Source organism: Cyprinodon tularosa, unplaced genomic scaffold (assembly GCF_016077235.1).
Source record: "Cyprinodon tularosa strain WSP-4 unplaced genomic scaffold, ASM1607723v1 ctg571, whole genome shotgun sequence".
Taxonomy (NCBI): domain Eukaryota; kingdom Metazoa; phylum Chordata; class Actinopteri; order Cyprinodontiformes; family Cyprinodontidae; genus Cyprinodon; species Cyprinodon tularosa.
The window spans coordinates 453,982-476,350 of NW_024039309.1; the positions used below are offsets into that span (position 1 = coordinate 453,982).

Sequence of the window (22,369 nt, forward strand, 5' to 3'; positions counted from 1 at the left end):
TTGTTTAATTTTGATGATTACAAATGACAACAAATGAAAATCTCAAATTCATCATATCAGAAAATTAGAATATTACTGAAGACCAATAAAAACAAAGGATTTATAGAAATGTTGGCCAACTGAAAAGTATGAACATGAAAAGTATGAGCATGTACAGCACTCAGTATTTAGTTGGGCCTCCTTTGGCCTGTATTACTGCAGCAATGCGGCGTGGCATGGAGTCGATCAGTCTGTGGCACTGCTCAGGTGTTATGATAGCCCAGGTTGCTCTAATAGTGGCTTTTAGCTCTTCTGAATTGTTGGGTCTGGTGTATTGCATCTTCTTCTTCACAATACCCCATAGATTTTCTATGGGGTTAAGGTCAGGAGAGTTTGCTGGCCAATTAAGAACAGGGATACCATGGTCCTTCAACCAGGTACTGGTAGCTTTGGCACTGTGTGCAGGTGCCAAGTCCTGTTGGAAAATGAAATCTGCATCTCCAAAAAGTTGGTCAGCTGCAGGAAGCATGAAGTGCTCTAAAACTTCCTGGTATGTGGCTGCGTTGACCCTGGACCTCAGAAAACACAATGGACCAACACCAGCAGATGACATGGCACCCCAAACCATCACTGACTGTGGAAACTTTACACTGGACTTCAAGCAACGTGGATGAAGTGCCTCTCTTCTTTTCCTCCAGACTCTGGGACCTTGATTTCCAAAGGAAATGCAAAATTTACTTTCATCAGAGAACATGACTTTGGACCACTCACCAGCAGTCCAGTCCTGTTTCTCTTTAGACGCTTCTGACGCTGTCTGTGGTTCAAGAGTGGCTTGACACAAGGAATGCGACAGCAGAAACCCATGTCTTTCATACGTCTGTGTGTGGTGGTTCTTGAAGCACTCACTCCAGCTGCAGTCCACTCTTTGTGAATCTCCCCCACATTTTTGAAGGGGTTTTGTTTCACAATCCTCTCCAGGGTGCGGTTATCTCTCTTGCTTGTACACTTTTTTCGACCACATCTTTTCCTTCCCTTCGCCTCTCTATTAATGTGCTTGGACACTGAGCTCTGTGAACAGCCAGCCTCTTTAGCGATGACCTTTTGTGTCTTGCCCTCCTTGTGCAAGGTGTCGATGGTCGTCTTTTGGACAACTGTCAAGTCAGCAGTCTTCCCCATGATTGTGTAGCCTATAGAACTAGACTGAAAGACCATTTAAAGGCTTTTGCAGGTGATTTGAGTTAATTAGCTGATTAGAGTGTGGCACCAGGGGCCATCAATTTTGAACCTTTTCACAATATTCTAATTTTCTGATATGATGAATTTGAGATTTTCATTTGTTGTCATTTGTAATCATCAAAATTAAACAAAATAAACATCTGAAATATATGAGTTTGTATGTAATGTATGAATATAATATACAAGTTTCACTTTTTAAATGGAATTACTGAAATCAATCTACTTTTTCATGATATTCTAATTTTATGACCAGCACCTGTATGCACCCAGCAATGCAGCTGCTCTCCCTGTCCTCCTCGCACACTGTAGTCCTCCTGCTCAGCCCCTCCCCTACCCGATATTTGTTTGCACATGCGCAAATGAGCTACCGGTACAGATGGCGCCTTAGGTACAGATCAGGTACTCACATCGCTCTTCTGCGCTTGGAGAACTACGGCTCAGCCCGTGCCCACTTTAACGGTTAGGAAGCGTTTAAAACTACCAGTAAGTAAATAAGTCAAATCATCAAAGGGGGATATGTGAACTGTAACATTATAATGTTAAAGCAGCTTTTAGTGTGTTTTAGACACAGTTATGTAGCTAACTGGATGAGTTGGTGATTGTGGATGGATGGTCAATATTCAGACATGAAGAGACAGTCCACAGAAATCTGTTCTGATTTTAAGAAGAATTACAGCAGAAGCAGAGAAAGAGATGGGCAACCAGTGAGGAGGAGCAGGAGGAGGAGGAGAAGAGAGAGGAGGAGAAGGAGGGGGACCAGGAGGATGAGGAGAAGAGAGAGGAGGAGAAGGAGGAGGACCAGGAAGATTAGGAGAAGAGAGAGGAAAAGGCAGAGCAGGAGGATGAGGGGAAGAAGGAGGAGGACCAGGAGGATGAGGGGAAGAAGGAGGAGGGGCAGGAGGATGAGAAGAAGGAGGAGGAGGAGATGAAGAGAGCAGGAGGGTGAGGAGAAGAGAGAGGAGGAGGAGGAGAACCAGGAGGATGAGGAGAAGACAGAGGAGGAGAAGGAGGAGGAGCAGGAGGATGTGGAGAAGAGAGAGGAGGAGAAGGATGAGAAGAGAGGAGGAGGAGGGGAAGAGAGAGGAGGGGAAGGAGGAGGTGCAGGAGGATGAGGAGAAGAGAGAGGAGGAGCAGGAGGATGAGGAGAACAGAGAGGAGGAGAAGGAGCAGGAGGATGAGGACAAGACAGAGGAGGAGAAGGAGGAGTAGGGTGAGGAGAAGGGAGAAGGAGGAGGGGCAGGAGGATGAGGAGAAGAGAGAGGAGGAGAAGGAGGATGAGAAGAAGGAGGAGGAGGAGATGAAGAGAGCAGGAGGGTGAGGAGAAGAAAGAGGAGGAGAAGGAGGAGAACCAGGAGGATGAGGAGAAGAGAGAGGAGGAGAAGTAGGAGGAGCAGGAGGATGTGGAGAAGAAAGAGGAGGAGAAGGAGGGGGATGAGGAGAAGAGAGAGGAGGAGAAGGAGGAGACCAGGAGGATGAGGGGACGAAGGAGGAGGGGCAGGAGGATGAGGAGAAGAGAGAGGAGGAGAAGGATGAGGAGAAGAGAGAGGAGGAGAAGTAGGAGGAGCAGGAGGATGTGGAGAAGAGAGAGGAGGAGAAGGAGGGGGACCAGGAGGATGAGGAGAAGAGAGAGGAGGAGAAGGAGGACCAGGAGGATGAGGGGAAGAAAGAGGAGGAGAAGGAGGAGGGGCAGGAGGATGAGGAGAAGGAGGAGGACCAGGAGGATGAGGAGAAGAGAGAGGAGGAGAAGGAGGAGGGGCAGGAGGATGAGGAGGAGCAGGAGGATGAGGAGAAGATTGAGGAGGAGGCGGAGAAGGAGGATGAGGAGAAGAGAGAGGAGAAGGCGGAGGGGGAGGAGAAGGAGAAGGAGGAGGTGAGGAGAGCAGGATGATGAGGAGAAGAGAGGGGAGGAGGGGGAGGAGAAGGAGGAGGTGAAGAGAGCAGGAGGGTGAGGACAACAGAGAGGAGGAGAAGGAAGAGGACCAGGAGGATGAGGGGAAGAGAGAGGAGGGGAAGGAGGAGGTGCAGGAGGATGAAGAGAAGAGAGAGGAGGAGGACCAGGAGGATGAGGAGGATGAGGAGAAGAGAGAGGAGTAGAAGGAGGAGGGACAGGAGGATGAGGAGAAGGAGGAGGAGGAGATGAAGAGAGCAGCAGGGTGAGGAGAAGAGAGAGGAGGAGAAGGACGAGAACCAGGAGGATGAGGGGAAGAGAGAGGAGGAGAAGGAGGAGGACCAGGAGGATGAGGAGAAGAGAGAGGAGGAGAAAGAGCAGGAGTATGAGGACAAGAAAGAGGAGGAGAACAAGGAGGAGGGTGAGGAGAATAGAGAGGAGGAGAGAGAGGAGGGCCCGGAGGATGAGAAGAGAGAGGAGGAGAAGGAGGGGGACCAGGAGGATTAGGAGGAGAGAGAGGAGGAGAAGGAGGAGGACCAGGAGGATGAGGAGAAGAGTGAGGAGGAGGTGGAGAAGGAGGATGAGGAGAAGAGAGAGGAAGAGGCGGAGGGGGAGGAGAAGGAGGAGGTGAAGAGAGCAGGAGGGTGAGGATAACAGAGAGGAGGAGAAGGAAGAGGACCAGGAGGATGAGGGGAAGAGAGAGGAGGAGAAGGAGGAGGACCAGGAGGATGAGGAGAAGAGAGAGGAGGAGGCAGAGCAGGAGTATGAGGACAAGAAAGAGGAGGAGAACAAGGAGGAGGGTGAGGAGAATAGAGAGGAGGAGAGAGAGGAGGGCCCGGAGGATGAGAAGAGAGAGGAGGAGAAGGAGGGGGACCAGGAGGATTAGGAGGAGAGAGAGGAGGAGAAGGAGGAGGACCAGGAGGATGAGGAGAAGAGTGAGGAGGAGGTGGAGAAGGAGGATGAGGAGAAGAGAGAGGAAGAGGCGGAGGGGGAGGAGAAGGAGGAGGTGAAGAGAGCAGGAGGGTGAGGATAACAGAGAGGAGGAGAAGGCAGAGGACCAGGAGGATGAGGGGAAGAGAGAGGAGGAGAAGGAGGAGGGGCAGGAGGATGAGGAGGAGGAGGACCAGGAGGATGAGGGGAAGAGAGAGGAGGAGAAGGAGGAGGGGCAGGAGGATGAGGAGAAGAGAGAGGAGGAGAAGGAGGAGGGGCAGGAGGATGAGGGGAAGAAGGAGGAGGGGCAGGAGGATGAGGAGAAGGAGGAGGAGGAGATGAAGAGAGCAGGAGGGTGAGGAGAAGAGAGAGGAGGAGAAGGAGGAGGATGAGGAGAAGAGAGAGGAGGAGGGACAGGAGGATGAGGAGAAGAGAGAGGAGGAGAAGGAGGAGGGGCAGGAGGATGAGGGGAAGAAGGAGGAGGGGCAGGAGGATGAGGAGAAGAGAGAGGAGGAGGAGATGAAGAGAGCAGGAGGGTGAGGAGAAGAGAGAGGAGTTGAAGGAGGAGAACCAGGAGGATGAGAAGAAGAGAGAGGAGGAGAAGGAGGAGGAGCAGGAGGATGAGGAGAAGAGAGAGGAGGAGAAGGAGGAGGAGCAGGAGGATGAGGAGAAGAGGAGGAGGCAGAGCAGGAGGATGAGGACAAGAAAGAGGAGGAGAACAAGGAGGAGGGTGAGGAGAAGAGAGAGGAGGAGAAGGAGGAGGACCAAGAGGATGAGAAGAGAGAGGAGGAGAAGGAGGGGGACCAGGAGGATTAGGAGAAGAGAGAGGAGGAGGAGGAGGAGGGGCAGGAGGATGAGGAGAAGAGAGAAGATGAGGAGGAGCAGGAGGATGAGGAGAAGAGTGTGGAAGAAGAGAGAGGAGGAGGCGGAGGGGGAGGAGAAGCAGGAGGTGAAGAGAGCAGGAGAATGAGGAGAAGAGAGAGGAGGAGGCGGAGGGGGAGGAGAAGCAAGAGGTGAAGAGAGCAGGAGGGTGAGGACAACAGAGAGGAGGAGAAGGAAGAGGACCAGGAGGATGAGGAGAAGAGAGAAGAGGAGGAGGAGCAGGAGGATGAGGAGAAGAGTGTGGAGGAGGCGGAGAAGGAGGATGAGGATAAGAGAGAGGAGGAGGCGGAGGGGGAGGAGAAGGAGGAGGTGAAGAGCAGAAGAGAGAGGAGGAGGCGGAGGGGGAGGAGAAGCAGGAGGTGAAGAGAGCAGGAGGGTGAGGACAACATTGAGGAGGGGAAGGAAGAGGACCAGGAGGATGAGGGAAAGAGAGAGGAGGGGAAGGAGGATGAGGAGAAGAGAGGAGGAGGCAGAGGGGGAGGAGAAGGAGGAGGTGAAGAGAGCAGGAGGGTGAGGACAACAGAGAGGAGGAGAAGGAAGAGGAGCAGGAGGGTGAGGAGAAGAGAGAGGAGGAGAAGGAGGAGAACCAGGAGGATGAGGGGAAGAGAGAGGAGGAGAAGGAGGAGGACCAGGAGGATGAGGAGAAGAGAGAGGAGGAGAAGGAGCAGGAGGATGAGGAGAAGAGAGAGGAGGAGAAGGAGGAGGGGCAGGAGGATGAGGAGGACCAGGAGGATGAGGGGAAGAGAGAGGAGGAGAAGGAGGAGGGGCAGGAGGATGAGGAGAAGAGAGAGGGGGAGAAGGAGGGGGACCAGGAGGATGAGGGGAAGAAGGAGGAGGAGCAGGAGGGTGAGGAGAAGAGAGAGGAGGAGAAGGAGGAGAACCAGGAGGATGAGGGGAAGAGAGAGGAGGAGAAGGAGAGGGACCAGGAGGATGAGGAGAAGAGAGAGGAGGAGAAGGAGGAGGGGCAGGAGGACGAGGGGAAGAAGGAGGAGCAGGAGGGTGAGGAGAAGAGAGAGGAGGAGAAGGAGGAGAACTAGGAGGATGAGGGGAAGAGAGAGGAGGAGAAGGAGGAGGACCAGGAGGATGAGGAGAAGAGAGAGGAGGAGAAGGAGCAGGAGGATGAGGAGAAGAGAGAGGAGGAGGCAGAGCAGGAGGATGAGGACAAGAAAGAGGAGGAGAACAAGGAGGAAGGTGAGGACAAGAGAGAGGAGGAGAGGGAGGAGGACCAGGAGGATGAGAAGAGAGAGGAGGAGAAGGAGGGGGACCAGGAGGATTAGGAGAAGAGAGAGGAGGAGAAGGAGGAGGAGGGTGAGGAGAAGAGAGAGGAGGAGGACCAGGAGGATGAGAAGAGAGAGGAGGAGAAGGAGGGGGACCAGGAGGATTAGGAGAAGAGAGAGGAGGAGGGGCAGGAGGATGAGGAGAAGAGAGAAGAGGAGTAGGAGGATGAGGAGAAGAGTGTGGAGGAGGCAGAGAAGGAGGATGAGGAGAAGAGAGAGGAGGAGGCGGAGGGGGAGGAGAACAGAGAGGAGGAGAAGGAAGAGGACCAGGAGGATGAGGGAAAGAGAGAGGAGGGGAAGGAGGATGAGGAGAAGAGAGGAGGAGGCGGAGGGGGAGGAGAAGGAGGAGGTGAAGAGAGCAGGAGGGTGAGGACAACAGGGAGGAGGAGAAAGAAGAGGACCAGGAGGATGAGGGGAAGAGAGAGGAGGGGAAGGAGGAGGTGCAGGAGGATGAAGAGAAGAAAGAGGAGGAGAAGGAGGAGGACTAGGAGGATGAGGGGAAGAGAGAGGAGGAGAAGGAGGAGGGGCAGGAGGATGAGGAGGACCAGGAGGATGAGGGGAAGAGAGAGGAGGAGAAGGAGGAGGACCAGGAGGATGAGAAGAGAGAGGAGGAGAAGGAGGGGGACCAGGAGGATTAGGAGAAGAGAGAGGAGGAGAAGGAGGAGGGGCAGGATGATGAGGAGAAGAGAGAGGAGAAGCAGGAGGATGAGGAGAAGAGTGAGGAGGAGGCGGAGAAGGAGGATGAGAAGAGAGAGGAGGAGGCGAGGGGGAGGAGAAGGAGGAGGTGAAGAGAGCAGGAGGGTGAGAAAAACAGAGAGGAGGAGAAGGAAGAGGACCAGGAGGATGAGGGGAAGAGAGAGGAGGGGAAGCAAGAGGTGCAGGAGGATGAAGAGAAGAGAGAGGAGGAGAAGGAGGAGGACCAGGAGGATGAGGGGAGGAGAGAGGAGGAGAAGGAGGAGGGGCAGTAGGATGAGGAGAAGAGAGAGGAGGAGGAGGGGCAGGAGGATGAGGAGAAGAGAGAGGAGGAGGCAGAGCAGGAGGATAAGGACAAGAAAGAGGAGAACAAGGAGGAGGGTGAGGAGAAGAGAGAGGAGGAGAGGGAGGAGGACCAGGAGGATGAGAAGAGAGAGGAGGCGGAGGATGAGGAGAAGAGTGAGGAGGCGGAGAAGGAGTATGAGGAGAAGAGAGAGGAGGAGGGGGAGGAGAAGGAGGAGGAGAAGAGAGCAGGAGGATGAGGAGAAGAGAGAGGAGGAGGCGGAGGGGGAGGAGAAGGAGGAGGTGAAGAGAGCAGGAGGGTGAGGACAACAGAGAGGAGGAGAAGGAAGAGGACCAAGAGGATGAGGGGAAGAGAGAGGAGGGGAAGGAGGAGGTGCAGGAGGATGAAGAGAAGAGAGAGGAGGAGAAGGAGGAGGACCAGGAGTATGAGGGGAAGAGAGAGGAGGAGAAGGAGGAGGGGCAGGAGGATGAGGAGAAGAGAGAGGAGGAGGAGGGGCAGGAGGATGAGCGGAAGAGAGAGGAGAAGAGAGAGGAGGAGAAGGAGGAGAACCAGGAGGATGAGGGGAAGAGAGAGGAGGAGAAGGAGGACCAGGAGGATGAGGAGAAGAGAGAGGAGGAGAAGGAGCAGGAGGATGAGGACAAGAAAGAGGAGGAGAACAAGGAGGAGGGTGAGGAGAAGAGAGAGGAGGAGAGGGAGGAGGACCCGGAGGATGAGAAGAGAGAGGAGGAGAAGGAGGAAGAGCAGGAGGATGAGGAGAAGAGAGAGGAGGAGGCAGAGCAGGAGGATGAGGACAAGTAAGAGGAGGAGAAAAAGGAGGAGGATGAGGGGAAGAGAGAGGAGGAGAAGGAGGAGGACCAGGAGGATGAGGAGAAGAGAGAGGAGGAGAAGGAGGAGGAGCAGGAGGGTTAGGAGAAGAGAGAGGAGGAGGCAGAGCAGGGGGATGAGGACAAGAAAGAGGATGAGAACAAAGAGGAGGGCGAGGAGAAGAGAGAGGAGGAGAGGGAGGAGGGCCCGGAGGATGAGAAGAGAGAGGAGGAGAAGGAGGGGGACCAGGAGGATTAGGAGAAGAGAGAGGAGGAGGCGGAGGGGGAGGAGAAGGAGGAGGTGAAGAGAGCAGGAGGATGAGGAGAAGAGAGAGGAGGAGGCGGGGGGGGAGGAGAAGGAGGAGGTGAAGAGAGCAGGAGGGTGAAGACAACAGAGAGGAGGAGAAGGAAGAGGACCAGGAGGATGAGGGGAAGAGAGAGGAGGGGAAGGAGGAGATGCAGGAAGATTGAAGAGAAGAGAGAGGAGGAGAAGGAGGAGGACCAGGAGGATAAGGGGAAGAGAGAGGAGGAGAAGGAGGAGGGGCAGGAGGATGAGGGGAAGAAGGAGGAGGGGCAGGAGGATGAGGGGAAGAAGGAGGAGGGGCAGGAGGATGAGGAGAAGAGAGAGGAGGAGAAGGAGGAGGATGAGGAGAAGAGAGAGGAGGAGAAGGAGGAGGGACAGGAGGATGAGGAGAAGAGAGAGGAGGAGAAGGAGGAGGGGCAGGAGGATGAGGGGAAGAAGGAGGAGGGGCAGGAGGATGAGGAGAAGAGAGGAGGAGAAGGAGGATGAGGAGAAGGAGGAGGAGGAGATGAAGAGAGCAGGAGGGTGAGGAGAAGAGAGAGGAGTTGAAGGAGGAGAAGCAGGAGGATGAGGAGAAGAGAGAGGAGGAGAAGGAGGAGGAGCAGGAGGATGAGGAGAAGAGAGAGGAGGAGAAGGAGGAGAAGCAGGAGGATGAGGACAAGAAAGAGGAGGAGAACAAGGAGGAGGGTGAGGAGAAGAGAGAGGAGGAGAAGGAGGAGGATGAGGAGAAGAGAGAGGAGGAGAAGGAGGAGGGACAGGAGGATGAGGAGAAGAGAGAGGAGGAGAAGGAGGAGGGGCAGGAGGATGAGGAGAAGAGAGGAGGAGAAGGAGGATGAGGAGAAGGAGGAGGAGGAGATGAAGAGAGCAGGAGGGTGAGGAGAAGAGAGAGGAGTTGAAGGAGGAGAAGCAGGAGGATGAGGAGAAGAGAGAGGAGGAGAAGGAGGAGGAGCAGGAGGATGAGGAGAAGAGAGAGGAGGAGAAGGAGGAGAAGCAGGAGGATGAGGACAAGAAAGAGGAGGAGAACAAGGAGGAGGGTGAGGAGAAGAGAGAGGAGGAGAAGGAGGAGGACCAGGAGGATGAGAAGAGAGAGGAGGAGAAGGAGGGGGAGCAGGAGGATTAGGAGAAGAGAGAGGAGGAGAAGGAGGAGGGGCAGGAGGATGAGGAGAAGAGAGAAGAGGAGGAGGAGCAGGAGGATGAGGAGAAGTGTGGAGGAGGCGGAGAAGGAGGATGAGGAGAAGAGAGAGGAGGAGGCGGAGGGTGAGGAGAAGGAGGAGGTGAAGAGAGCAGGAGGATGAGGAGAAGAGAGAGGAGGAGGCGGAGGAGAAGCAGGAGGTGAAGAGAGCAGGAGGGTGAGGACAACAGAGAGGAGGAGAAGGAAGAGGACCAGGAGGATGAGGAGAAGAGAGAGGAGGAGAAGGAAGAGGACCAGGAGGATGAGGGAAAGAGAGAGGAGGGGAAGGAGGATTAGGAGAAGAGAGAGGAGGAGGCGGAAGGGGAGGAGAAGGAGGAGGTGAAGAGAGCAGGAGGATGAGGAGAAGAGAGAGGAGGAGGGGGAGGAGAATGAGGAGGTGAAGAGAGCAGGAGGGGGAGGACAACAGAGAGGAGGAGAAGGAAGAGGACCAGGAGGATGAGGGGAAGAGAGAGGAGGGGAAGGAGGAGGTGCAGGAGGATGAAGAGAAGAGAGAGGAGGAGAAGGAGGAGGACCAGGAGGATGAGGGGAAGAGAGAGGAGGAGAAGGAGGAGGGGCAGGAGGATGAGGAGAAGAGAGAGTAGGAGGAGGGGCAGGAGGATGAGTGGAAGAGAGAGGAGGAGAAGGAGGAGAACCAGGAGGATGAGGGGAAGAGAGAGGAGGAGAAGGAGGAGGACCAGGAGGGTGAGGAGAAGAGAGAGGAGGAGAAGGAGCAGGAGGATGAGGAGAAGAGAGAGGAGGAGGCAGAGCAGGAGGATGAGGACAAGAAAGAGGAGGAGAACAAGGAGGAGGGTGAGGAGAAGAGAGAGGAGGAGAAGGAGGGGGACCAGGAGGATTAGGAGAAGAGAGAGGAGGAGAAGGAGTAGCAGCATACCGCCTGTATTTCAATCTGGAAAGAATAATTCCGGACGAGACAAAACAACCAATCACAGCCAGAGGAGCGTCTGATGGAGTGTCAATCACAGCTCCCCCCCCCTCACCGCTTAACCTGCCGCTGCCGCCCGGCTGCTGCAGTCAGGAAGACGCACGTGGAAGTCATGGCGGAGCGACAGCCACCAGCGAAAGAGAAACTGCCCTTACTGCCCCTGCCGACAACTGCTTACACGGCAAACTTCGGTATAACCAGCATCTTATATCTAGCTGCTTGGAGGTGAGTGTTATCGCTCTTACCGGTTCACACTCCATGCCGCGTACGCTGCTTGGACGCTTGTGGTCGCATGCCGTAGCCGCACAGATGCTGTGAGAGGGGTGGAGCTTGGAGGTGGGGCATGAGTGAAGCAGAGAGGGTGGGGGAGTGGCGTGAAACCTGTTTTTCTTCACATTTTCAGTCGAAGTCTGCTCTCTTCTCAATGTTACAGACTGCAGCTTTAACAATGAGAAGAGAGGAACCAGTCTGGAACATCCGAGCCAGAGATGCTGTAGCGTTTCCTCAGCCTGAAAAAAGGCACACTGACTCCCTGATCTGTGATCAATATGCGCCACATGTCTGTTCGTGGCCACGGCCCCGTGTAATACCCTCCACTGCAGATCCGCACTGCGTTTCTCTATGGGAGCTTTGTACAGGGACCTCCAGCTGCCCCTGGGAGATGAACCTGGCGCCAACACATCAACCCACCTCGACTCTCTGTCCCCGGACAACATCGCTCTGTTCAGGACCTTCACAGACACAGCAAAAAAAGACATTCAGTATAGATTAATCTGACAAACTTTAACAATCAGGTTCAATCTGTCAGAGATGCTGAAGAAAATATAAGGAAATATTCCATTTTTATGTAAATTGAAAATAGTGTTTTAGACCATTTCACAGCAAGACAACATTCTTCATCAATGTGCCTCTTCTGATGTACAGCACATTTCTACTCTTGTCCCATAAACCATGATAATATTCTTCTGCCTCGTTTTATCTCTATTTTCCAATTCTGCAGAATCTGTTATTTCAATCTTTTGTGCTCTGCTACTCATAGATTTATGAGAATTTATACAATCTAAGCAACATGAGCTTTACTCGTTCCACCCAACTGAGGTTATGTCCATCCATTTATGAGTTTGACCTCATTGTAAGAGGCTGAATGCAATTAATCATCATCATTCATGTTTGATTCATAAGAGCTCAAAGGACAAATAAATCTGGGTTTTCCATAGATGGTCAATGCAAAGCACCTCTTAAATGTCGCTGTGTATTTTAATGGCAAGATGATCAGTGTAATTTCTTGGTCAACAATATTGAGAGCCTCTGTTCAGGAGGCTGTAGGCTTGGTGGATGCTCCTCTGCCTGATTGTTTCCTCTGGTGTCACTGACTTTATCCTGCTTAGAGAGGAGGGAGGATTCCCAGAGAAGCAGCAAAGGAACCTACAGGTGAAGCATGAAAGGAGTTTATGTGGCAAATATGATTAATCTGATAAACTCGGATGTTAGGGAGTGTTCACATTGCTATTTGAATTACCAAGGAACTATGACAAACAGTGTAAGAATGTTATTTACTTCAGAAGAGGCACATTAGTGAAGAATGTTTTCCTGCTATAAAAAGATCTGGAACATTATAATTGCAACTTACCCAACAAGGAAACATTTCCTCATATTTTCTTTAGCATCTCTGATACATTATAGCTGAGCTTTTCAGATGAAGCCACGTGTCTTTTAGGCTTTGATTCTTTAATTCTACACCAAGGATCCTAAATCTGATGTAGTGACGCATCTTTGAGTTGTCAGGATCTAGTCCTGATTTCCTTCACTGCACCTGTCCTCCTGTCAGAGACATTTGCACCATCTATCCATAAATGTCAAAGATGATGGCGCGTCACTTGTTGCCCAATACAGCAGCTCTTTACATTTCCACCTGTGGGTAACACACCCAACCACAGCTTTATTCTTTACACCCATCTTAGCTCTGTGTCCCATCGATATATTTATCTTTGGTATAAAACCTGTCTGAAAAGCTTTCACAGCATCATTTTCTATCCACATTTTAAAGCAGGTCACCCATAATGATGTCGCTCCAAAATATGTATTACTGACTATCAGATATGGCGATATACACATGAAATACTTCAGAAATAACATCCTACAAAGTTTTAATCTGGTTTTAGATTAGCAGAACACCTGCTTCTCCGATGCAGTTACACACACTGACCACTAAGAGCCGCTATACACTCACCTCAGATTAAACACTTTTTTAGTTTATTTTTGTCGGCTAATTTGTTGTTGAGATTATTAAAAACAGGATGGGTTTAGAAAGTGGGAGAAACTCACAGACTACAGCTCCGGAGCCAGCTGGAATCCCGTGGACAAACCTGCAACGATCAGACAGGTAGTTGCTCGGTTCTAAACGCAACAGCAGCTCCGTTTAAAACAAAAAGTAATAAAACATGAAAGTTTTCAAACAAATACTGTCTTTCAGATAAACGTACCTTAATGTATCGTTTTATTTTTCTTTAAATCCGCCTTAAAACCGACCGCGCGACGTGTCTAGGTGTGGAGTACACCTGTACAGGAGGAGGAGCTGCTGCTGCTGCGTTCAATATCCGCTCATGAATCCGGAAAATCCATTATCTGACAAAGAGATTCTAAATAAAATGCCCTTTCACGTTTCTGATAAAAAAAAACACTACAACATGAATGTAATGGCTAAAATTAAAAGTAAAAAGAACTATTCAAGGAGTTTAAAAAAATTCACTTCATTAAATAAACCCCTAATATGCCGTATAATGGTTTGCACCTCAGTTATAAGTGATTTTAGTTCAGGAAATCTATTTCAGATATAGGAGCTCCAATTGTTTGTTTAATGGCCAAATATTCAGTCTAATAATTTCTTATGCATTCCCCTTTATCACACCGATAAAGGATGAGTTTTAGTGAGGTTAGTATATCCGAGGTACATTCAAAGCAGCATAATGTTTGCGTGTTTATGAAAGAGAGGGAGTGAACAAACTGGTTCGTTGCTAAGCAGCCAAACATCGGTTTTTAACCGTGAAAACAGAGGCCTAGGCAGAAACAGCAAAATTAACATTCTTTTTCAGTAGGTCAGTTTTTGGTTTGAGTTACTGTTCAGTTGAGTTGGGCCAAAATTTGAACCCTTGATGTAATTAGTTTGGCATTATTAAATGATTTATTTATTTATTTATTGAACACCCTTTGTCCTTATTTAAGTCTGGTCCCTCACACTATCGATCCTTCTTTAATTTGATCATCTTCATCATCAGGCAGAACCACAGGAGGAACGCAGCCAGAAAACCTGTTGAACAGCAGAGTTGGTTTGTATCATTTTAAAGGATAAAAACAACCCATGGAAAATTTTTTAATGCAGTTAGTTTGTTGTAGGTGCAACCTAGTAAACACAGCACGTCAGCTGATACCATGATGGAAATGGAAAGAGATACATGGGAGGCCCTGCAGGTCCAGCTCAAGTATTGAGCTGCACGGACCATGTATACTAGTTTAAATAAATCAGACAATAAATAAATACACATTGACAATGCAGCAACATCAGTACCGTGTCAGCAGATCTTCTGCAAATTTAGAGAGTGAGGCAGAAGAGGAGCAGACTGAAGCAAAGCACTGCTGAAATTACTTTCTTTTTTCTTTATATAAAAATTGTTCAACCACTAAATAAACCATCTTCTTCCTATTTTACAGAATAAGGTAAAATAAACACAGTCCCAGCTGTAGAAGGACAAACCCTTTTCACGGCCTCAGTAAGATTTTGGGGTATAATTGAAAACCATTCAGCTCAGAAAGGCTTCAGTAGCTGTTATGCATCAGTAGGGCTGTTTATAATATTAACATTTCTATAGGTCAGCCTAATTTTTGTCCTTTATATTATGATAATAAATGCTATTATTATGAAACAAAGTAGTTCAACCAGGAATTAGTAATGACATTAGGATACTCACTCAAAGGTTGTTCTTATAGTCGTCCAGCAGATGTCGCCATTGCGCTCTAATGAATGTATTGAGCATCGTTTGGAGTTTTGGCCCTCAGATAAGTGGGTTCTTTATCCTGAACACTGCCGTCTGTTTACCTGCCTAATAAAAGCAGTCAGACAAAATGCTGCAAAGGGCTACTGCTGCTTTCAATGTCCGCCAGGGTTCCTACAGCATAAGGAAAGTTAAATTCCAGACTTTTTAAGACTCTTTAATGCCACTTGAAATAAAAATTTAAGACCAAATTCACAAAAAACACACAAAAAAACACTTGCGACAACTTAACCCAAAGGTTTACTTTAACATAAACCAACACACTAATGTTTCAAATTTTGAAAAGCTTCCCATACAGGAAGAAAGCTAAAAACACACAAATGACAGATATATTTTAACAATTATTTACCTGAATTCACAAGCTTTGTTTTAGCAGGGAACAAAACAAATCAGTTTTAAAGCCACAACATAACCAGTGCTAAGTCTTTTTTGCAGCTATTTTTCTTTGTGTCGTTTTCTTAGTATGTTTGATTTGGTGATAAGTGGAGGCGTTGCAGAGACAAAGGTGGAACAAAGTCGAGAAATACCGGCTGTTTCTCGGTAACTTTCTCGGATTTTGACACTTTGTGTTTCTTGCTTCGTATGCGACTCCACTGCCTTAATTCCCATCGTTCCGAGCTTGAATGACTTCTTGCATAAAATCCACTGAGCCTCATGTATGTTCCCTGGTTTTAGCCATGGAGAAAACTCTTGGCTGGAGACAATTTTGGTTATATTTACACTTGCTCATACTTTCCAGACAAAAAGTAAATGGCACATCTCCCAAATGTCCCGGCCGCTACAACGCTTTTATTGTTCCCGCCATCGGGACGGAACCAATAATGGCGAGCCGTTTTTTTTTTTATAAAAAGAAAAAAAAAAAAGGTAAATTTTAACATTTTATTTAGATTACAAAAATAAATCATAATAAAATAATCCTATTTATGATGTTTTAAAAATTAAGACCTACGAAAGACTGATTTAAAACATTTAATTAAGGCCTTCATTTTATTTTGAAGAATTCAATGCCTTGGGCTGTCACCTTATCGTGGTGGAGAGGTTTGAGTGTCCCAATGATCCTGGGAGCTATGCTGTCTGGGGCTTTATGCTCCTGGTAGGGTCACCCAAGGCAGACAGGTCCTAGGTGAGGAACCAGACAAAGTGCAGCCCGAAGACCCCTATGATGAACACAATATTTGGAGTCAGCGTTCCCTCGCCCGGACGCGGGTCACCGGGGCCCCACTCTGGAACCAGGCCTGGAGGGGGGGCACAATGGCGAGCGCCTGGTGGCCGGGCTTTTACCCATGGGGCCCGGCCGGCTCAGCCCGAAGAGGAAACATGGGTCCCCCCTTACATGGGCCCACCACCCGTGAGAGGGGCCATAGGGGTCGGGTGCAATGTGTGTTGGGTGGCGGCCGGGGGAGGGGACCCTGGCGGTCCGATCCTCGGCTGCAGAAGCTGGCTCTTGGGACGTGGAATGTCACCTCGCTGGTGGGGAAGGAGCCGGAACTAGTGTGTGAGGCTGAGAGATTCCGGCTAGAAATAGTCGGTCTCACCTCAACGCATGGTTCTGGTTCTGCAACCAGTCTCCTTGAGAGGGGCTGGACATACTTCCACTCTGGAGTTGCCCACGGTGAGAGGCGCCGGGCAGGAGTGGGCATATTTGTTGCCCCCCATCTCGGCACCTGTACGTTGGGGTTTACCCCGGTGAACGAGAGGGTAGCCTCCCTCCGCCTACGGTTGGGGGGACGGGTTCTGACTGTTGTCTTTGCTTACGGGCCGAACAACAGTTCAGATTACCCACCCTTCTTGGAGTTCTTAGAGGGGGTACTGGAGGGTGCCCCTCCTGGGGATTCCCTTGTTCTGCTGGGAGACTTCAACGCTCATGTGGGCAATGACAGTGAGACCTGGAGGGGCGTGGTTGGGAGGAATGGCCGCCTTGATCTGAACTCGAGTGGTGTTCTGTTGTTGGACTTCTGTGCTTGTCATGGATTGTCCATAAAGAACACCATGTTCAAGCATAAGGGTGTCCATATGTGCACTTGGTACCGGGACACCCTAGGCCGGAGTTCAATGATCGACTTTGTCATCGTTTCATCGGACTTGCGGCCGTATGTCTCCGACACTCTGGTGAAGAGAGGTGCTGAGCTTTCCACTGACCACTACCTGGTGGTGAGTTGGCTCTGGTGGTGGGGGAGGATGCCGGTCAGACCTGGCAGGCCCAAAGGTGTTGTGAGGGTCTGCTGGGAACGTCTGGCGGAGTCCCCTGTTAGGCGGGGCTTTAACTCCCATCTCCGGCAGAACTTCGAACACATCTTGGGGGAGGTGGGGGACATTGAGTCCGAGTGGACCATGTTCTGTTCCTCCATTGTCGAGGCGGCTTATCTGAGCTGCGGCCACTAGGTTGTCGGTGCCTGTCGTGGCAGCAACCCTCGAACCCTTTGGTGGACACCTCCGGTGAGGGATGCTGTCAGGTTGAAGAAGGAGGCCTATCGGGCCTTTTTGGCCTGTGGGACTATTGAATCAGCTGATGGCCCTGTTAAGACCTCAGTTCGGCTGTCTATAATCCAGCTGCACGCACCTCTTCTTATATACCATACCCGCTTTACCCAAACGGAACCTCTCAACTGGAAACTGTTAGTGTAGAAATGTGCATATTTCTATACCACTACATTCTACTCCCCCTTCTTGCATCATCGACCCGGGACCCTCAAGCCTCGACTGGCATAAGCAATGGGTCTCACCTTGCCTGCCTGCATTTGAGAGAGGACTGTTAGGATTTGTTAGGGTTTGGTCCAGAAAGAGAATTCCTTGAAGGAAACTTTTCTCAAAAGCACAAGCAAGAGAAACCCTGCAAAAAACACATAGAGGAGAGGTTCAGTTTTAAAGAATCTCATGAGAATGGAGATCTGGCCGCCCGCTCTCTCATACTGGAGGATATAAAGCTGATTACCCGCAGGTGTGAGGAAACTGCCCTCCAAGCCGACAGCAGCCTAATAGCTCCACCTAGTGGGGAAAGCAGGCTCCAGTATCCAACACTTACTTCCTCTGGATCATCTTGTCCTGCTCATTGGCCTTCTGCTCATCCTTCATGTATTTGTCATGCAACACATGATCTCGGAACTCTCAATGTGGCGTGGATGTCAGTCCCACCACATCTTCAAGTCTGCTGCCATTGGTACTTGCATTGGTTTAACAACGGCTGTCCGAAACAGGGCTGTGGTCAAAGTACTGATCTTAACTTACTTCTCAATTTCCTGTTTCCATTTCTTTAATAGTCTTTAATAGTCATACAACATCTGTTGCCGGGTGTCATCAAGTGCCTCCCCCTGAAGTGTTTTTGGATCATCTTTGGTGAGGTACTAAGCTCTTACAGTTCTCCAATGAACAGTTTAGAAACCCTTAAAAGGTCTTAAAATCGAAGGTAAAACCAATCTAATGTTCTTAGATTAATAATTATAACTATAATCTGCTTACTCACCAGGGTTTTGGGCCTCTCACATTCCTGGTGGCTTCTGGAGCGGCTGTTAAAATCCAGTTATTCCCACAAATTTAGTGACTTAGGCTAGGCTATCAGCAGAGCTATTAATTACCAACCCAAAGAAATATTGTCTCTGTTTATTCAAATGTTACTAAAAGGAGGTGGAATCTGGCCTGAGTGATAAACCACTCTTTGTACAAAAAAAAAAAAACACAAACTACTACAAGTTAAAATAATGTCTTTATTTATACAATCCAGGATTACAAGAAATCTAACATCTATGCAAACACTACACACTACTAGAAGATAAACATGTGGTAAACTAAATGACTAGTTTGGAAAGAGGGGAAAAGGGGTTCTAAGAGTCTGATTAAATGGCTACTGGGGATTGTCCGAGATAGGCCAAATGCCAATACATTCAATGGTGTCCATTCAAAAATGGCAGCACATATAATGACAATAATAGGTGCAGTTAAAAACATGAATACATTCAGCTTACAATGGTTAATGTTTAAAAATGTATTAACAATACAGTATTCTAGAACGTCAAACCTACATTAATCTAACCTGGTAAAAGGGGGAGGGCTTTTCCACGCTCTGGGAAATAAACAAGATGTCGGTCAAAGGAGGTGGAGCAACAAGCTAGAAAAATACCTGTAAATGGGAAATACAAAATAATGGATCTTATCAGGTGACCTGGAGGGGAGGGTTGGACTACAAAAGTGGGCACATATTAGCTTGTGGATACTGTAAAATGGCTGCTTCTATCCTATGACAAAAAGGGGAGGTTGCACTACAAAACTCCAGACAACAGGTTTCAAGACTCAGAAAATGGCCACCCTTATTATGCAGTTTCACATGGTTTAAAAAGGCATACAAACTCTCAGTTACTCTAATACTCTAACCTAAAGGCCAAAAAGGAAAACCAAGAAATCAAGATGAAAGAAAAACATAAAGTCAGCAGCTTCGGATGAAGCAATCCGTCTCCCGAACCGGATTGCTGTCTGAGAAATTTAGATAAGCCTGATGCAAGCAACAAAGGAATTCGTTGGAGTTTACACTGCAACTCTGGTTCCTCTTCCTTCTGGGAGTCTGCAGGGCAGCAAGCGAAGCACCTGGGTTAACCAGGCAGAGGGTCAGTGGCGGCCGGCCCATAGGGGGCGCTGGGGCACCGCCCTCCCTGATAAGAAAAGAGAAACGTAAAATATATTTTTAGAAATTAACTCATAAATGTCAGTTTTACTCTCTAGAGTGTGTACCTATAAGCAAAAAAAATTATATAAACTACATTTCCCTACCTACTGTCCTTCATTTGTGGATTTCCACAGACAGACTCCTACCGTCTCTGTCTTGGGGCTCTGATCAGACTGCCCCACATGTGCAGAGAATCTGCCAATCATGTACTATTGCTAGGTGAATTTAATAATTTAATGGCCAATCAGCGCTTCAGAATTTTATGGTCTTGGGGCTCTGAAAATACTGCCCTTTCACAGGCTTCTGCACCCAATGCACAGGTGCAGACAATTACAGGGACGATGGCGAACGTAACGAGCGAGGTGCAGCTTCCACCAAATTTGGTGAGATCCTTATTTATCTACCCGTTTGCCAGAAGAACATCCCTGTTGTAGGATATGAAAATTTCCTGTCATGGTTATTGTGACTGTGACGAATAAACCTCGTCGCTTAAAATAACCTCTAACTTTACGTGCCACACACACATTCCTGTTATACTGTGCTTGTGAGGACCAATACACTCGCGCTGAGCCCTACAGTAACGGTAACCTGACAACAGCCAGATGCATGTCTCGCTCCGCCTAGCTCCACTCACATACATCTGGGTACCCGCCATAGGAATTGCCTTTACTGAAGGCTGGGCCTTATCAAAACTCCTTGTATATGATTGGATAAGCCACTTGTCTGTCATCTTTATTGACGTGCTATTTCAACCACTCACACCGAAGCTAACCCGTGACGCTGTGAGAGGAGGAGCCATTTGGTAGATCAAGCTCTTGCCAAATCCGGTCGGGAGAAGGGCGAAAACATCGTTTCCACCAACAAAAGCCATTCTCTGATGTTCTTTTAATGAAACAATATCAGATAGATTTGACAACACAGAAGAAATAGCAGCATCAATGCTAACGCTTGCTTCCTCAATGCGAGCCGCCATTGTTGTTGGAATCTCACGGTCGCTTCTCCACTCCAGGACACACCCGCCCTGCGTCCTGATTGGACAGACCATAAATTCGGTTGGGGAAATCACTTTCAATGAGCGGGTTCCCAGATGTATGTGAGTGGAGCTGGGCGGAGCGAGACATGCATCTGGCTGTTGTCAGGTTACAGTAACGGTCCATTAACTTAAAGCACACAAGCTGTTCCTGGTTACCTGCTGGCATATTGAGGGTGCACACTTAATACTTCAGTGGGGTTAACCATGTGTGTGTGTGTGTGTGTGTGTGTGTGTGTGTGTGTGTGTGTGTGTGTGTGTGTGTGTGTGTGTGTGTGTGTGTGTGTGTGTGTGTGTGTGTGTGGGTGTGTTGACTCGGTAAATGTTTGTCATATTATATATTTTTTTTATTTTATGTTTAAAAGTTTGGTGTAATTGTATAAGTCAATGAATCTGTAAAGGAATTAAGTTGGAAAAATTATTTGTTTTTGCATATCAATTTTTTGTGGAGGTAATATATGGACAACTGATTAATGAGAAGAAATCAGAAATAAGAGAGCCTGAGGTGAGAGGCTTAAACTATTTAATGAGGGCTGTGGGAAGAAGAGCGGCAATTTCTGTTTTCTATTTCTTTGTTACATTGCTGGTAACTGGAGGGAGGCTGAGGCCCAGAGGATCTTGTACATGTTTAGTTTCTTTTGCACCCTGTTTTGAGTTTTTGAGCACAATAAATCACCAACACCGGTAACCCGACTGAGACTGGATTCTTGGAGGCCAAAGAACCGCGTCACAGTGACCCAAATCATCACTGTTACTGTTATTATATAGTTAATTAAATCATTACTGTTAAATTGTATTTAATTTCCAATTGTTTATTTGAATTCTTATTCTGGATTAGTTGGAGACATACACTAGGCTATATCAGCCCCACCAAAAATATTTTTCACCAGCCGCCACTGCAGAGGGTCCATCTTCTCAGCCATGCTTCAGCGGGCAGGTGTGCGGTTATACGTACGCTGCAGTCAGGGGCTTTGACGAGCAGGACAAAGGGGAAGCTGTGGTCAACTAGCTTCCAGAAAAATCCATCGACATAGGGACCCCTTTTTTATCATTCTGCTTCATTCTATCTCTATTCTCCTACTCTGCAGAATCTGTTAGTTCAATCTCTAAGGTTCTGCTCTCACTGCTTTTTTTCAGAGTAGCTTCATGGGTGTAACTCCATCCTGAAGAGAAATATCAGCTGTGCTGCTGCCATTAACACTATTGTTTATAGATGTTTGAGCCCGGCCCATTTTTCAGTGCAGTCCTGTTTCTCTGAGTGAGGCTAACTGTATGTCCTCTCTGAGATGGGAGCTGGTTCAGAGCTCGTCCACCTGGCTGTGTGTTTCCTTGACGGTTTTTCCTCTCCACTGTTGCTACAAGCAACCTTGGTGTGAGGGATTGCCTTTGAGTCAATGAGTCGATGCATCTGGTTTTCCCTAAATAGAAAACTTTGAATAAATTTCACTGTATGATCAGGTTGAATTGTCTCTGTAAAGTGCCTTGAGATGACATGTATTGTGAAAAAGTGCTATATAGATGAACTGAATTGAATTGAATTGACTGATCAAAAGAACCTAAAGCACCTGAAGTCTGGTAAGAGACTTGACCCCAGACAGGCAAGGTGGGTACTCTTCTTTATTTATTTTTTTTGGCTTATATGCCTTGGGCTTAGAATCTAAAACCTGGTGCATTGTCCAGGGTATTTGAGGAGGACAAGGAGTGTTCCAGTGGTACAGAGGAGGTGCTAGGCGCTCTGTAACTATCAGCCCCAAGAATCCTGTCAAAAGGAACATCTGTTTGTTCCTGAGGTTCTGAGAAAAAATGGATTTAGATTTCTGCCATCATTCTGGTTTATTTTGCCATCCTGGTGTAACCAGGACAATCGGGGTTATTTTGACACAATTGTCTCTGTCCACTGATGGTAGTTTGTGGCATTTCTCCCCCATTGTAATCAGGCCAAAACCTCCTGAAGACGCCCTTCCTGCTTTCTATGACCACTACTGATTCCGTCCCGATCCTGGTCCAATATTTCTATGGATTTTATCACCAGTTCACTCAATTCCGAAGGCAATACTGTTATTCTTAATATCGACAGGTTTTTCAAAATGGTCCATTTGGTTCGGCTGGCCAAACTCACGTCAATTAAATGGGAGGTTCTCAGCCTTCATCGTCTCCTGACAGACATAGTCTCAGACAGAGGTCCCCAGTTTGTGTCCCCAGTTGGTGCTGATGTCTGTTCTGACCGCT

General features: G+C 48.7%; 1 pseudogene; it reads left to right on the forward strand.

Annotated features, from left to right (window-relative positions):
* Window positions 1–6,897: 6,897 nt before the first annotated feature.
* LOC119797124 lies at window positions 6,898–10,321 on the forward strand (annotated as a pseudogene).
* The last annotated feature ends 12,048 nt before the right edge of the window (window positions 10,322–22,369 follow it).